Source organism: Hordeum vulgare, chromosome 7H, assembly GCF_904849725.1.
Source record: "Hordeum vulgare subsp. vulgare chromosome 7H, MorexV3_pseudomolecules_assembly, whole genome shotgun sequence".
Classification (NCBI taxonomy): Eukaryota; Viridiplantae; Streptophyta; class Magnoliopsida; order Poales; family Poaceae; genus Hordeum; species Hordeum vulgare.
In genome coordinates, this window is record NC_058524.1 from 406,933,191 (window position 1) to 406,949,203 (window position 16,013).

General features: G+C 45.7%; 1 long non-coding RNA gene across 1 annotated transcript; it reads left to right on the forward strand.

Moving 5' to 3' along the window:
- The first annotated feature begins 15,086 nt into the window (after positions 1 to 15,086).
- On the forward strand, positions 15,087 to 15,394 carry LOC123412649. Its single transcript, XR_006613562.1, has 3 exons — positions 15,087 to 15,106; positions 15,201 to 15,276; positions 15,368 to 15,394. It is a non-coding gene; the product is annotated as an uncharacterized LOC123412649 (long non-coding RNA).
- Positions 15,395 to 16,013: the final 619 nt, after the last annotated feature.

Here is a 16,013-nt window from a genome sequence, read left to right on the forward strand (position 1 = left end):
TTTATTATTTGGTTGTAGGATTGTTTGATAGAGACAATCTTCATCCTACACCTCCCATAGATTGATAAACCTTAGGTCATCCACTTGAGGGAATTTAGCTATTGTCCTACAAAACTTTGCGCTTGGAGGCCCAACACGAGTCTAGAAGAACAAGTTGTGTGGTAGACATCAATAATTCATAACTGATAAGTTTGTCAATTGTTATTCTTTTTCAACAATTTGTTTTTTGTAATTGTTGATATAAATTGCTCGATGTTTTTGCTAGCAAGAGAAGAGATAAGGATGACAAAGAATCCTCAGGTAAGGACGAAGATGATCTAGATGTATGAACGTGCCTCATTGTGGTTGCTCGCATGTAGATGTCCATGATGACGAGGCTATGGGGAACCATGAGTTCCACCTCGGTAAGGGGGGTGCATGGATTGACTGATTTATAGTCGAGCAGTCTCTTGCTTACTATAATTTTCTTAACTGAAACAAACTAGAGAATATTAGGCGATAGGGTGCAGATCTGAAGGAGTGGGTGGGGTAAGCAACTCCTTTGCCATCGGCGAAGACACACTTCCACTCGCCAACTCACCATCGCCGCCTTTGCCATCGATGCCAAGTGAGTCAGGTAGGTAAACCCATCTTCCTGTTATTACCTTCCTCTTGTGTTCAGATAATCATTGTTTCTTTTTCAAGAGAGAAACAAACATGTTCTTAGGTTTGTTGGTGTTAGAGCATATATCTCCATATGTGGTTTTGGTAATTGATGACAATTCCTATGGACTAATGGTTGCCTTAAGTTATATTTATAGGATTTGTCCATAGGCACTTCTTGAAGTCCATCTGTTGGGTTCAAGGAGTTTATATGATGACCAAGGTGGTATTCAAGGTATTATCCAAAGAATGGTCATAGAGACACAAGGTTGATCAAGATCTCAGACAAAGAGTAAATCAAGATGATCGACACACAAAGCGTACAAGATGTACCGAGAGGGATCAAGTGATCCCATGGTATGGTAAGCATTGTCCATTACGTGTTTGTGTACTAACCCATGGTCTTCGTGAGAGTTCTATGTGGGGGTTAGGTGTGTTTCCATGGGCTTGCATCAAAGAGAAGATCTCATACAACCCATGAAGTATGACGTCAAGTTGTGATCGTCATCAAGATTGCGATGTGCAAGTTCAAGTGGATCAGCACGAAGATATCATCCTTGAAGCTTGTTGTCCATTGTGGTGGCAATGGACTTGTGAAGATATGCTCAAGAGTGGCTCACCCATAGTGAGTATGGGGGAGCAATCAACTAGTCTTCATCAAGCCAACGCAATCAAGAAAGGTGGTCCATCTTGAGGAAGCCAAGATCATCATCATCTAGCTCAAGAGGACGAGGTGCAAGGTATAGGTTTGCCCTTGATAGGTTTTCTGGTTAGGATAGATTGTTGTACTATCAAGGGGGGCTCTCAAGTGAGTAGCTTGATCGTATCGTTCGTTGAGAGCTCAAACCATCTGCATCCTTGCATCATACTTCTTGGTTCTTGTTTGGTGTTTCTCTTTGTGAGTTTTAGAGCTTATGGTCATCTTCGTGACAAGCTCGAGTTCATCGAAAACGGAGTCCATATGTATCTACTATGATGTCTTCGATGTTGGAGTTTTTGCTGGTTCTTCATTCATAGAGATCTCACATCTCTATATCATTGGCATTTTCATATCTGTTGGAGTTTTTGCCGGTTCTTCATTCATTCTCTGTTTGGATAGCTCTTGTCGTCCTGAATCCAACAAGCTTGGGTTTGCTCGATTCGGAGCTCGTATGCGAAAGTTATGGCTGTTTCAGTGGCGAGCGGTAGTACCGCTGGACCTAGCGGTAGTACCGCTGGACCTAGCGGTAGTACCGCTAGAGTTGGCGGTAGTACCGCTGGCCCTAACGGTAGTACCGCTAGCTGGCGGTAGTACCGCCCCTAGTCAGCGGTAGTACCGCTCCAGGAGCTTAGTACCACCTGCCTAGCGGTTGTTCGTGGACGGACCTTTTTGCGAAGACTTTCTTGGCGGTGGTAGTGCCTTTGCACTACCAGGGGCCCAGCGGTAGTACCGCTGGGGCCAGCGGTAGTACCACTGCAGCCAGCGGTAGTACCGCTAGCTGGCGGTAGTACCACTGCAGTCAACACGCAATATTACCACACGATGCACAACATGATGCGGAACTCTATCGGAACGGAGCAAACCGGAAACAAACATCAACACAAATAATCACCACACGATGCACAACATGATGCACAACCTAATATGATGCATGATCAGTTCAATGATGCAAGGGATGGCATGGCAATTCACCTCACACAAACACTAGACATTAAGTGAAGCACGATATGCAACGGGTTGCATATCGACAAAACTCCCGATTATTTAACACGCAATATTAAATGTTGTTAACATGGCAAGGGGTGGAGCGATGATCCTACGTGTCATCCTAGACGGTTAACACGAGGGGCTTAGAACGGATGCTACGGCACAAGAGACATGCAACACAAGATATCATATGCCATGAATGCTTTATGCATGCAAGTTACAACATCACGGCAAGAAGGGAAAGAAGCATATGTCGCCACGGCGAGCGAGAGGGAACCATGGCGGCAAATCGGAAACGATGCCACGGCAACGTTCCTATCCCGATAACTCATCGGGGTATCGTGCCAACGTTTAGGAAGCGTGCGGGAACGGTGAATAAAGATGGGGTGATCCCGGTTACCGGGTTCCCATGTGTCGAGGGCACGACAAAAGAGGAACAACGTGCAACGACAACATATGGCGCATACAAACGGTACAACTCATGCATCATAATACTCGGTTCACGACAATGTCTCATCGGTATACCTTTGAAGCGTGCGATTCGAAGCGGATCGGTTCGATGAAGGAGAACAACGGTCGTCGGGGAAGTCGTAGTCGTCGAGGTACTCGGATCTCGTCGACGGTAGTCGTTCGCTCGACGTCGTGGTACACGGTCTTCACATCGGTAGTCGAACACGTTCCGGTGGTCGTCGAGGACGTAGTTGTACACGACGATCTTATCGGCGACCCACGGCAAGCGGGGATGGTGCACGCGGCGACGACAAGCGGCAGCACGAGCAAAGGCGAGCGGAGGCCACGGCTACTAGCGGCAGCAACTAACAGCTAGCAACGGCATCTGACAGCAGCAACTCACAGCAACCGGCAACAGCGGCTACCAACTAGCGACAAGCAAGCAAACGGACAGCAACAATAATGGCAACATGGCACATTTGGCAGCTACAGCAAGGCAAAACGGCAAACGACAGCATCTATAGCAGCAAAACGCAGCAAGCACATCTAAGGGAGCAGAACAGCAAAACATCTGGCACCAGGCACAGCAAGCTAGCTCAGCAGGAGCAACACATTAGCAACAACATCTTCAGGCAACAGCAACACAACATCGGATAGGGCAAGTAGCTAGCAGCAACAGCATTACCACGGCAGGGAAACGGCGGCTGGATGGTGGTGAGCTCGCGAGGGAGAGGGGCGAGGCATGCTGGAGGCGAGGAATGGCCACGGCGGGGTGACGAGGACCGGACGAGGTCGGCACCGCGCAGGAGCTTGCGAGGCGGCGCAGTGCACGGAGCAGCCGGGAGACGGGAGGTCAGGGCGACGGGGACTGAAGAGGTTGGGCCCTAGAGGGCTGCTGGCGGCGGGGAGAGAACCGACGGGGGAGGAGGCCGCCGGGGAGACGCAGGGCACCGGGCGTCGGCGGCGGCGGCACCATGGGCAGGGGCTGGCGAGCACATAGGACAAGGGAGGGGCTGAGCGCGGCGGGGTGCATGGCGGGAGCAGGGCGAGCAGCGCAGCGGAGGGCTGCTCGGCGGCGCCAGAGCTGCGCGCGGGGGAAGCTGGAGGCGCGGGGATCGGGGCCCTGGAGGGGCGAACACGAGACGAGGGGGAGGCTGCGACAACACTCAGGAGGACGAGGGGATCGGCAGGCTCCCTAGGGTTGGGGGGAGCTGCTGGGCCTGGGCCGGCTCGGCTGGGCTCCCTCCCCCTATGTTTTTTTAAAAAAAAAACCTTTTTTTAACTTAGACAAGTTTTAACTAAAGAAGAGGCTTTTAACAAAGAAAAGGAAAAAAAATAAATAATAATAAAATAAAGAAAATGCCTTTGCTGGATTTGACTCCCGTCTTTTTTCTCGGTGTTATCAGATTTCTTTCACTCCCGGGTATATGAAGATGGTCATCTAGCCTTGCCTTCCCTATCCAACCAAAGATTCTCCTGAGTCCAACCTTGCCACCCAAGATCTCTTCTCAGGGTTTTGCCATCAAAACCCTACCTTCCGGATTGCCGGAAGGGAAACCCTAATCCTGTCAGTTTCAAAGGAACCCCAACCTCCTTTGATCTTTTGACTCCCAAACCTTTTCCCAGTGATCATCCCTTATCTTTAAACCCTAGATATGCAAAAATATTGCTAAGTCATTTGCAATATTTTTCATTTATAATTAATTCCTTTTTCTGCCAGTTGAAGGAATTAAATCCAGGAAAATATCTATCCATCTCCAAGGTTCATGAAAACTTGTAAAGATATTCTTTATGATCATATTGAGCTCCCATAAAATATTGGCCATTATTAAATGAAGGAAAATTGCTTTTTCCTATTTAATGCCAATATTGCATTTTGGGCACTTTCTAAAGGAACTACCATTTTGGTAGCCAGGAAAAATCCCAAATAATTTGTGGAGCTTCTCATATCCATATCTTCCCCATTTCCATCAAGATCCCAAGCTCTATAATTCAAAATTTGAGCACAACGTCAATTTGCAAATTCTGTCCAGTTGGACAATTTGCAAAGGAAGTGCTTGATTCCTTGATCTCCTTGGGCTGAAATTTTGCACGGTGATACAATATGATATAATGCAATTGTTCACCAAAAAAATCAGCTTAATTCCTCTATCAATCTTCTCCCAACAATTTTCCCAAGTTTCTTATCATTTGGAAGCTCTGTGAAGGAAGTATCATTTTGGCATTTTCAAATGAGGTGAAATTTTTACACTAGCTTCATATACTCAAATCATCGTCCTCCACCAAATTTAAGCCAGGTCCATGTAGCCATTTGACCCCAGCTTCTCCATATTTATTTCTGTCCACTTTGTCATGGTGTGAAGGAAATGTAGCTAGGATGGCTTATTTGTCCTGAAAATTTGCCAAGGCACTCATCATAGCAAACCATTGCCACACACCAAAAATTAGCTTATTCTATTTATCCAATGTTCCATAAACTATAACAAACAGGTTGCTGTCAAATCCTGTTTGTGCAAATTTCTCTCACCCCACAGTCTTCCAGTTGATTCTAGCCCCATATGCTATCTATTTGAGTAGTGAGGGAGCTGTTGGACACGATTGGACACGCAGGAGAGTGCCAGAGCTTGTAGTGCACCTGGTGACCACGACACGGCCATGCAGAAACAGCGCTCTCGGTGTTGTCCTCGCCGGGTACGTCACTCCGGCCAGCTCCGGCGTGTCTCGACATTTCTAGTGGATCCGCAGCATCCACGTGCCCCCTCTCCAACAGCTTCCCCCTCCTCCTTCTTCCTCCCCACGCCACGTCAGTCGCCGCTGCGGCACTGTCCCGTCCATGAGCATCATCGTCTTCCCCTCTGTGTTGTCTTCTTCCTCCCCGAGCCATCCCATCCTCCTGTGGAGCGTCAGGTCGGCACCGAGCGCGTCCAAGCCAGCTCACCGCGAGCTCCAGTGCGGTGATAAAGATGCCACGGCACCGTGCTGACCCACTCGTCATCGACCGACTATAAATAGCCACGACCCAGAGCCTCCCGAGCACCCACACCTCTCCCTCTCCCTCTCCCTTCGGATTTCCCCTGCATCCTTGCCCGATCGATTCCGTCACCGGATCCCTCTAATCGACCGGAGCCGCCGCCCTCATCCGTGGCATGAAGCCCCACCTCCGACCGTCCCCGTCAGCGCCCGAGACCTCCGCTAGACGCGGCGCTCGCCGACATGCCCATTGATGACCCACAAGTATAGGGGATCAATTGTAGTCCTTTCGATAAGTAAGAGTGTCGAACCCAACGAGGAGCAGAAGGATCTGACAAGTGGTTTTCAGCAAGGAAATATCCGCGAGCACTGAAATTATTGGTAACAAGTGATTGTGTGGTGAGATGATTCGTAGCAAGCAACAAGTAACAAAAGTAGCAACGGTGCAGCAAAGTGGCCCAATCCCTTTTGTAGCAAGGGACAAGCCTCGACAAAGTCTTATAGGAGGAAAAACGCTCCCGAGGACACACGGGAATTTCTGTCATGCTAGTTTTCATCATGTTCATATGATTCGCGTTCGTTACTTTGATAATTTGATATATGGGTGGACCAGCGCTTGGGTACTGCCCTTACTTGGACAAGCATCCCACTTATAATTAACCCCTCTCGCAAGCATCCGCAACTATGAAATAAGAATTAAGACAAAGTATAACCATAACATTAAACTAGTGGATCCAAATCAGCCCCTTACGAAGCAACGCATAAACTAGGGTTTAAGCTTCTGTCACTCTAGCAACCCATCATCTACTTACTACTTCCCAATGCCTCCCTCTAGGCCCAAATAATGGTGAAGTGTTATGTAGTCGACGTTCACATAACACCACTAGAGGAAAAACAACATACAACACATCAAAATTAGCATGACTTATCCCATGTCCTCAAGAACAAAAGTAACTACTCACAAATCATAATCATATTCATGACCAGAGAGGTAATGAGTAGCATCAAGGATCTGAACATAAACTCTTCAACCAAGTAATCCAACTAGCATCAACTACAAAGAGTAATCAACACTACTAGCAACCTTACAAGTACCAATCGGAGTCCAAGACGGAGATTGGTTACAAGTGATGAACTAGGGTTTGGAGATGAGATGGTGCTGATGAAGATGTTGATGGTGACGATTCCCCTCCGATGAGAGGAATGTTGGTGATGACGGTGGCGATGATTTGCCCCTCCGTGAGGGAAGTTTCCCCAGCAGGATCGTCGTGCCGGAGCTCTAGATTGGTTGTGCTCAAGTTCCGCCTCGTGGCGGCGGCGAATCCACGAAAAAGCTCCCCCTAATTTTTTTCCAGTTGAAACCCTTCATATAGCAGAAGGGGGGCAGTGGGCCAGCAGGCTGCCCACAAGCCCCCTTGGCGGGGCATGGGGGGGTGGCCGTGCCAAGCAGGCTAGTTGCCACCTGCTGGTGCCCCTCTGTCGCTTCTTCGGCCCAGTATTTTTTATAAATCCGGAAAAAAAATCCTCGTTTATTTTACGACGTTTGGAGTTGCGCGGAATATGTATCTCAAACTTGCTCCACTTTCAGGCCAGAATTCCAGCTGACGACATTCTCTCTCTTCATGTAAACCTTGCAAAATAAGAGAGAAAAGGCATAAGTATTGTACCGTGAAGTGAAATAACAGCCCAAGAAGCGATAAATATCAACATGAAAACATGATGCAAAATGAACGTATCACCCATCTGTCTGCTCGCCTGCCGGAGAAGGCCACCGGAGTGCCGAAATCACACCGGAGCCGAGCCTCCTGCTGCTGGCATCGGGGGAGAGGAGAGGAAGAAGAAGAGAAGGAGGGAGGAGAGAGAGGACAAGGCAGGCCCCGCAAGTCAGTGACCCAGCCGGCCCAGTGACGTGGATAAGTGGAAGCGTATTCTCAGGAATAAGCTTTCGCTTATGGAAAGCGTATTCTCCCCGCACGCGCGACCAGCTGCGCTGTCAGGGACCCGATGGTGAATATTTCTTTTATAGAAAGGTCCGTGGCAAACAACCGCTTATATCTTTTTGCTCGGGACTCCGATTGACGTGATTCCAACGCCCACGTCTTCGTCTCATCGAGCTCTTCATGTTGGTATCATTTTCATTATGTATTCACGTTTGAAAATGACCATGTTGCCCTTGCCCTCCAATCACCCCTCTCCGAGAGAGAACCGTTCTCGCATATCGTTCCGCGGGCTCTCCGCACCTCTTCCAGGAGTATTCTTCACCCCCAGGCAAGCCGACCATCTAATATATGCCCTCAAGCTTTGCTCTGTGATGTTCTTGCATGTTTAAATTAAATGCTTATGTCCGTATGCATAGTAGTGTGTTGTATGAGATGCTGACGAACCCTTGCTCGCATTTTCTTCAATGACGGCACCACGCCTGAGTCTGAGCTGCTTTCGGCCGTCCGGGGTGGATGCCGACTTTATATTTCTCTTGTCAGCAGCTAGCCCATGTTCTGAGCTGCTTTTCGACTATCGCGGGCAGCTGTTGAATTTCTTTCCGTGGCAGTGACCCTATGCTCTGAGTTGTTCTTTGGCCGTCTTAGGGAACTGCTACATTCTTCTTATCAACACCGCCTCATGCTCTAAGCTGCTTTCCAGCCGTCTTGAGCCGGGGTTGAGTTATTCCGGTAATGTCCCAGATCTGTGTTGTAAAGACTGTTCTGGTGGCTACTTGTTTATTTGTCGGATTTATGTTAGGGTTCCGAAGGTCTAATTTACAGCTAGAACTTGTAAAGTGATAACTTGTCATTTACATCCTGTCTTATTAATGACCCATGGTGATATGGAGATAGGTTGTTGTACCGTTGCTATTTCACACGTAGTTATGATCATGTTAAGTTATCGTTGATAAACAACCATGCTTGACAGATATGTTGTTAAAACTAAACCTAGTCGGTTGATCTAGAGTCACCTGTCCGGGCTTATCCGTGCAAACACATTTGCGAGTATGGGACGACTGTGACTTGGTGTGATCGCGTGCTCTTTCATCGGTACCTCCAAAGAGGGAGGGTTATGCACGCGTGATACCCTGATCAGGTAGGCGGTGATAACCCTGTGAGCCAGTTGAGTTGTTTTGTGCGCACGTCCCCGTTTGAGACAGTTTAGTTTGGCCACGATGGTGGCAGGTGTCATGAGGACACAGGGCCACCCACGGCAGGACTTCGGGGGAGGATGAATGCTAGTGGTACGATGAAAGAGTCATGGGTTAGACAAGTTTCGTTGGAGCAACACTGGTCCACCCGAATGGGATCACGAGGTCAGTGCTCCATGGTGTGGGTAAAGTGTGCAACCTCTGCAGAGTGTCAAATCTATTCGAATAGCCGCATCCACGGTATTGGACAGCCCGTCCAGACCTCAGTAGGTGGTCAACCGTATCAGTGATAATAATGATGGAAGAATTTGTCTTGTGCAGACATAAGATATGACATGTTAGCCATGGGATGGCTATGAGATGAGTGGTGAGATAACCACATGAATTGGATTGGATTTGGATCACATTCAGATTGATCTGAGAATATTCGGAGTATAATTTTTTTGCTTAATATGCTTTACTTTATCGTATTTACTTAGTAGTTATCTTGCCGGATAATCCTAATATATCATGGTATTTAATCGTGCTATATAGGTAAGCTATGGCATGATAATTAATATTGCTCTAATAACAAGTGCATGCGTGAATGTCGTAGATTGCATTGCTTAGTGTATATGTTAGTTTGGTTTGTTTGCGAGTACATTCAAAAGTACTCAGCGGCTTTTAACATGGCCAGGTTCACAATAGGATCCATCGTCCGTCATCAAGGAGCCAGAGCGTTCGCGGGCTAGGAGCGTAACCGAGTCAGATCCCTGTGGATTGGAGCCGCACCAAGACCATACTGCCTTAGATAGATCTTTTCCGCTGTCACCACCCTTGTAGTATACCATGTAAGACTATTATATCCATTAATAGAAATGCATGTGTTCATGATACTTGTTGTAAACGTGCATGCCTGAGTGATTTCCTGGGCTGGTATGCGCGGGACCGTCTGGTTACAGTGGTAATCAGGCGGGGCGGCACACACGTGATCTAGATGGAGCTGACATCTAAGGTTGTGGTCACCATGATGCAATGCACAATGCCTCAACGAGTGCTTTTAATCCTTGATTTCTCAGGATTGTATGTTGCAGTTTGCAAGAGGCTGGTAGCATGAGGGAGTTAAAAGGGAGATGAAACAAATGTCATTGGTGGATACTAAAGAAGAGAAGGAGAGGAGGGATCGAGATGGGAAACGTCGGTGTGGTAGTGGCAACACCATCTATGTGTTGTGTTAAATATTAATCAATGGTCTCATACATATGCACTCTGCCAAGTGGTTTAGCGTTGCAACGAAACACAAGAAAAAAGGTGACTTTGGTTGGTTGTGTACAAATGGAAACCGAAGCAATTAATGGTGTGACACATTTGCATGGAATTGCTGATTTGACAAGCTTGCTGAGTTGGATAGGTTGCATGTTAATAAAATAGAATAGTGGGAGTATAAGTCTTTTTTATAATTTTCATTAAAAAACCACATACACATGTATATAGACATACATTAGTGTGTAGATTTATTCATTTTGCTTCGTATGTAGTTCCCTAATAAAATCTTTTTAAAAACTTATATTTATGAACGGAGGAAGTATATAGGATTACAAGTACCAAAACCTTTTGCTCTTTCCACCAACTCTTTCATAATGCCACTATAGTTACCACCAACATCTTGTTGAATACGAGAGACCATCTATTTGCAATCATAGGCCATGCAAGTGCGAAAATTCGGATTTGAGGACGAGCACCTCGGTGCTCGGCATCCTGTCCACACACACCCGCTAGGGATCCGCGTCGTCATCGTATTGTTTTGGCCTGTCCCCCGTATAGGAGGCAGCTTTCCTTGTATTACGGGTTAGAGTGGAGGGATTCTGGTCCATGTTTTATCGTCATGCAGTAGACCGGTCGATGATACTTGGCACATTCATGGGTTATTCAGTCGACATCCATTGGATTGGCCCATGTTACGTCTTGTTCCAGACTGCGCCAGGAAGTTAGAATGCGCTAGAGTCACCTTACGAGTAGGCGTAAATTATAGGAAAAAATAACAATTAATTAGAGACTTGGTATGATTAGGTTCTGACGCGTGCGTATTTCATTTTTTAATTTTCCAGGTAATAAACGACACAAGGAGGGCATGGACTCACGTTTTTGGCTGTCAGTTTTCCCCGTCAATATTTATTTGTCACAAGTTAGCTATATAACGTTCTCTAAAAGTTTTGTAGTCCCTAACTGAACGTTATCACATAAAAACCCAGATTATATTTAACGCTAATACATGCCTGTCAGAGGACACCACGCCACCAGCAGTAGTACCATGGCACATTAACTTGTACCAGGGAGTACCATCGACGGGTAGTGGACCAGCAGTACACGGCGCGTGATGTTCCAATAGATGTCAGGGTTAGATTCCAACGCAAGCTTGCCGTCGTTAATTGTATAATCAATTGGAATTAATCAGCGATTAGTAGGATAAGATTATAATCCATGCGGTGTTTGGATTTTAATATGAAGTTGTTAATTTGGACATGGAGGGCCCATGAGCTCACTTTTTTTGTGAGCTTTTTCTCGTTAATTGTTCCTGGTGATACAACGTTCTCTAGTACCAGTATTATCTAACTGAGCTTAATCCCCTTAAACCAAGGTCACAGTTAACACTAACACAAGCCGGGGCGAGGCCAGCTAGCGCATGCAGTCCGAAACAAAAGGTCAAATAAACAGTGTTGGTACATGGCAGCGCTGCAAATACAGGGCCAATCACTGTACATGCATGTGAAAAGTAGAAACTTTGTGATAAATTCAGCAGCATGCTCAAGTCAAATCAGAAGTACTTCTTTATTGTTTCTTAGCCCTGGCGGCAGGGAGGGCATTTACCACATCTTCGTCCACCCCCCGCCTGATACATATCGCCTGCTTCGTTCCTCCTACCAGCTCCTCCACGCCCCTGAAGAACACGGACAAGGATGCGCGTGCGGGAGAGCTGCTCAGAGGCTAGCCGAGGGTCTCCCTGAAAGGTATGTTATCAGTTCCCCCAACACTTCGCCACCGTTCCATGCATCGACTGCGTAGATCTAAAATAGGTTTTTAATCGCATCCACGAGATTGATAGAGAAACGTCTGTATGTAAATATTAGGGAAAAACGAGCGTTGGATAATCTTTTTAGCATGGAAGAAGCACCAGTAGTTGTAAATCAAGAAACAATGAACGAAGCATCACCAGACTGTTTTGACAGTGACGGTGACGGTTCAGGAGGATCCCCCGGCCCTCCTGGAACCCCAGCAATAACATCTAGGTTGTCATTGCTGAAAATAGGCGTCGTGATTTCAAAGTTCTCGGATTTCAAGAAGGAGTTGGTCCGAGAAACTGGGTTTGATGGATTTGCTGCATATCAAGTCTTGGCAGAAGATAAATCTAAAGTACAGCGCTTACTTGATGGATAGAGTTGATGTGGAGAACAGTATCATCAATCTAGAAAGTCAGGGGATGCTAGAGCTCACAGACAACCAAGTACATTATGTGTTTGGCATCCCAATCGGTGAGCACACAATTCTTTCCGAAGGTGTGGAGCCATCAGATGCTTGCGTTGAATTTACACGGGTTGCAGCAGGCATTAGCGACAAAGGTACTCATAGTCTGAAGGCATCAGAGGAATACCTTAACCGCGACATCACAGTTGACTCCAGGAAGATAGATAAGGACTGTTTCAAATTTGCTTTTGTAATCTTTGTAGTTGGGCATGCCCTTGCGCCATCTGCCAAACACGACTACATCAAAATTGATTTCTGGTCAGCCTTAAACGATGTTACCAAAATCAAAGAATGGAATTGGTGTCGTTACCTGCTATCTCACCTATTCCAAGCTGTGAGGAAGTTCAAGTCAGATGTATTGAGGCGACCCCCAACCATACACATTGTTGGGTGCCATCTTTTCCTGCACGTACACGAAACCAATTTTTTTTCACAGCATGGCACACGCACAGGTAATTTATGTTGTTAACCCCACCAAACACATGTGCAGGTTCTTGTTCTAGATAGCCTAGATCTCAACGTCAACAGCAAACCGCAGGGCGTCTACCCAAGATTTGCACTTTTTGATTATGATTCCATGAAAAAGATGGTTGACGCCATATCTGTAAACATGGGAGGAGGAGAAATATCTTACCACCGTTCCTCGGTTAGTCCCAGAATCACATTCTCTATAATACCCAATCACACTATTTTTATCTGACGCTCCAAACTCTTTTGTTCAACGCACCAGGTTCGTAGGGAACAAAATGTCAGCAAGGAACTCGTGTGTGTCGACGATCCTGCAAACAATTTTTCTCGGCCTACACCGACACCGAAACGGGCACAGTTTACATCTGCTCCCGCCAAACGAGCAAGCTACATCAAGACTGGTCCACTAGAATTTGCTAATCATATACGCACAAAATACCCGACAATAGTAAGTCCATGCCCCTTTGATGCCCAACCGTAACTCTGTTTAGACGCCTAAAACGTCTCCCATATTTTTTTAATGAAATTACCATTTAATGCAGTCAGGAGAAAAGCTTGGTATGATTCTCAACGAACACAATGCACGAGGATTGGCTCATATTTCAGAAATGAGACAGTCGTTCCAGTCAACAATGTTCAACTTTGTAGACAAGTTAGTATCATGCATTGCTGACAATTGCACATGCTGCAAGGCGTTTGGTAGGAAAGAATGCAGGCTAAAAAACGAAGATGACATCGATGCGGAAAATGCACCAGCTCCTAACAATGAAGGAACTGTTTTTTTGACCCCGATATCCAATAAGATAAACACTAGACTAGAAGGCATTTTTGCTAACGAAGGTCCGTTTTGTTAACGCTTAATCGTTTGTTTTCCAAATTGTCATGCATTGCTATTTCATACACACACAGTCTATTATTTTGTGTGTCTAACTTTAATTGTTATGCGGCAGGTAGTTATTCTGGGAATAGTTCAAATGCCCGCAAGAGGAATTGTGTGATGGGCAGCAGCAATGCAACCGACTCACAAAAGAAGATATGTGTTTCACCAAATGAACCAATCCAAGTTCTAACGCCATCTGGCATCGATATTCTGAACAACTCATCTATATCTGCAAAGGACGGTGCACGCAATCAAGTTGTCGACATTGTATATTCATTTTTTGATGATCTAACTGCATGTATTGCCAGCTACTACGCCGAGCTAAGACCATCATCTAATTACGTCACTTTCGGAACTACAAACGATGTTGTGCCGAGTAAGATACGATTACCAAAATGTAAATTGGCATGTGATCCATGGTCAGTTGGATCAGTACCACTCCCCCCAAGCCAAACTGTTCTGAGAACTATCAAGGATTGGTTCCTAGCAACTTCACGATTAACACTAGAAAGGTAAGCCATATTCTTTTCTTGTATGGTAATCAACTCATCTTTTCGAAACAAACGTTTTCGTGATCAACTCACCTTTCTACCAAAATCTCATATTTTGCTAGTTCGCGGCATCCGCGCTAACTATTTATTACCAATGCATAGACAATGGATTGCCCACCCAAAGCCAAGGCTCATATGTATAGATGGCTTTGAACTGCATCAACAACTAGCCGGTATTGACGAACTCAGACACGAGGTGGGCGCTATCATCTTCACGCGATTCAGCCAAATGGACAAGTTCTACAACCAGGACACAGCAACAATGATATGGAGGAAATTCCTGGAGCCTGATTTCGCTGTAAGATCATTGCATACGTTGTCAACTCATATACAACGACAAAATACTTTTCTTTTCATTGTAAATGTTAAACACTACTATCATTGCAACAGACCGCGGTATTGTCTAACGCTGACCCATTGACCATCCAATCTATTCGGACAAGCTTCACGGACGGAGTGGCTGATTTGAACCCAGCATCAAGCAGGCTTGTAAGTTCTTTATTTTTTGATACATATCAACAACGGAATAAGATCATATTTTGATAAAATTGAATAATATTTCTCGCAGTGGCATATCCCAGCTATTCTACCTGATGGTTGGGCACTTTACTCATTTGACATGCTGAAAAGAAGGACGTAGTACTTGACCCTATAGTAGGACCTTTTGGCTTCAGCAATCGCCAAGTGAACAAGCACACATACGTCTCAGACAAACTTCATAGTGCCCTTTTTAGATGTTTGCAAATTATGTTTGAGAACTGGCATTGCAGCTGCGGAGAATGGACTAGGTCTTTTCCAGTCCCGATGATTGAGAATATGGAAAAGTATGTTTCTATAACCTTAACACCCTAAAGATTATTTTGTTTTAATATAGATTGAAGTTGAATTACAAACCTGCTTCATCGTATTTTGCCACAGATATAATTATGGTGCAGGGACTACATTCCTTGCATGGAATTTCGACGGGGAGAAGTTCCAAATCCCAGTGACGAAAGTTAGTACCTACCATTTTTAACATGGAAGCTAGCTCATGTTTTTGTATGTGTTCGTGTATTAACACTCAAACACTTTGATTTTGAAACTAGGACAATCTGGAGAGACACAAGAACTGGTTGCTTTATGAGGTGATGCGCACGGATGGTAACGAGTCAATGATCCCGTCAGACGCCATTGAAGCCATCAAGGGATCATTCCTAGCTCTATGAAGATCACCATGTCTCAATTCCTTTAACGAACACCAAATATTTGTGTTTTTTATATTTTTTCTCAAATAGACCAAGATGGCGAATGTTTTCATGCGTTCCTTCTTCCTGTATCACATTACTGCACATCACATAATCGAATGGAATCAAGATGGTATTTCCTCCATTTTTGTCCAGTGGTTTGGCACTTACCTTTTTTTTGCAAACAACCAACATACTCAGCAATTATCTTGATACAAATGACTACCAACCAAATCATAAACTAGCTGGATACAACTTGCCACCAACTAACTAAGCTAGTAGATGGGGGACAAACCGAAATGAAATTCCATAGGGGAACACATGTAAAAGTAGCTAAGTGGATTGGAAGCATACTAAAAACCTAACGTGTCGCCGTCAGGTACAAAAGCACAGCAAACACCAGAATGAGCAAAGCAATCCTCATTTGATTTGTACCATTGACAGCTCTCGCAGCTCGTTCAGCAGCCAGGGCACCTTCGTTCATTGCTTCAAGTCTGTCTCTCAGCTC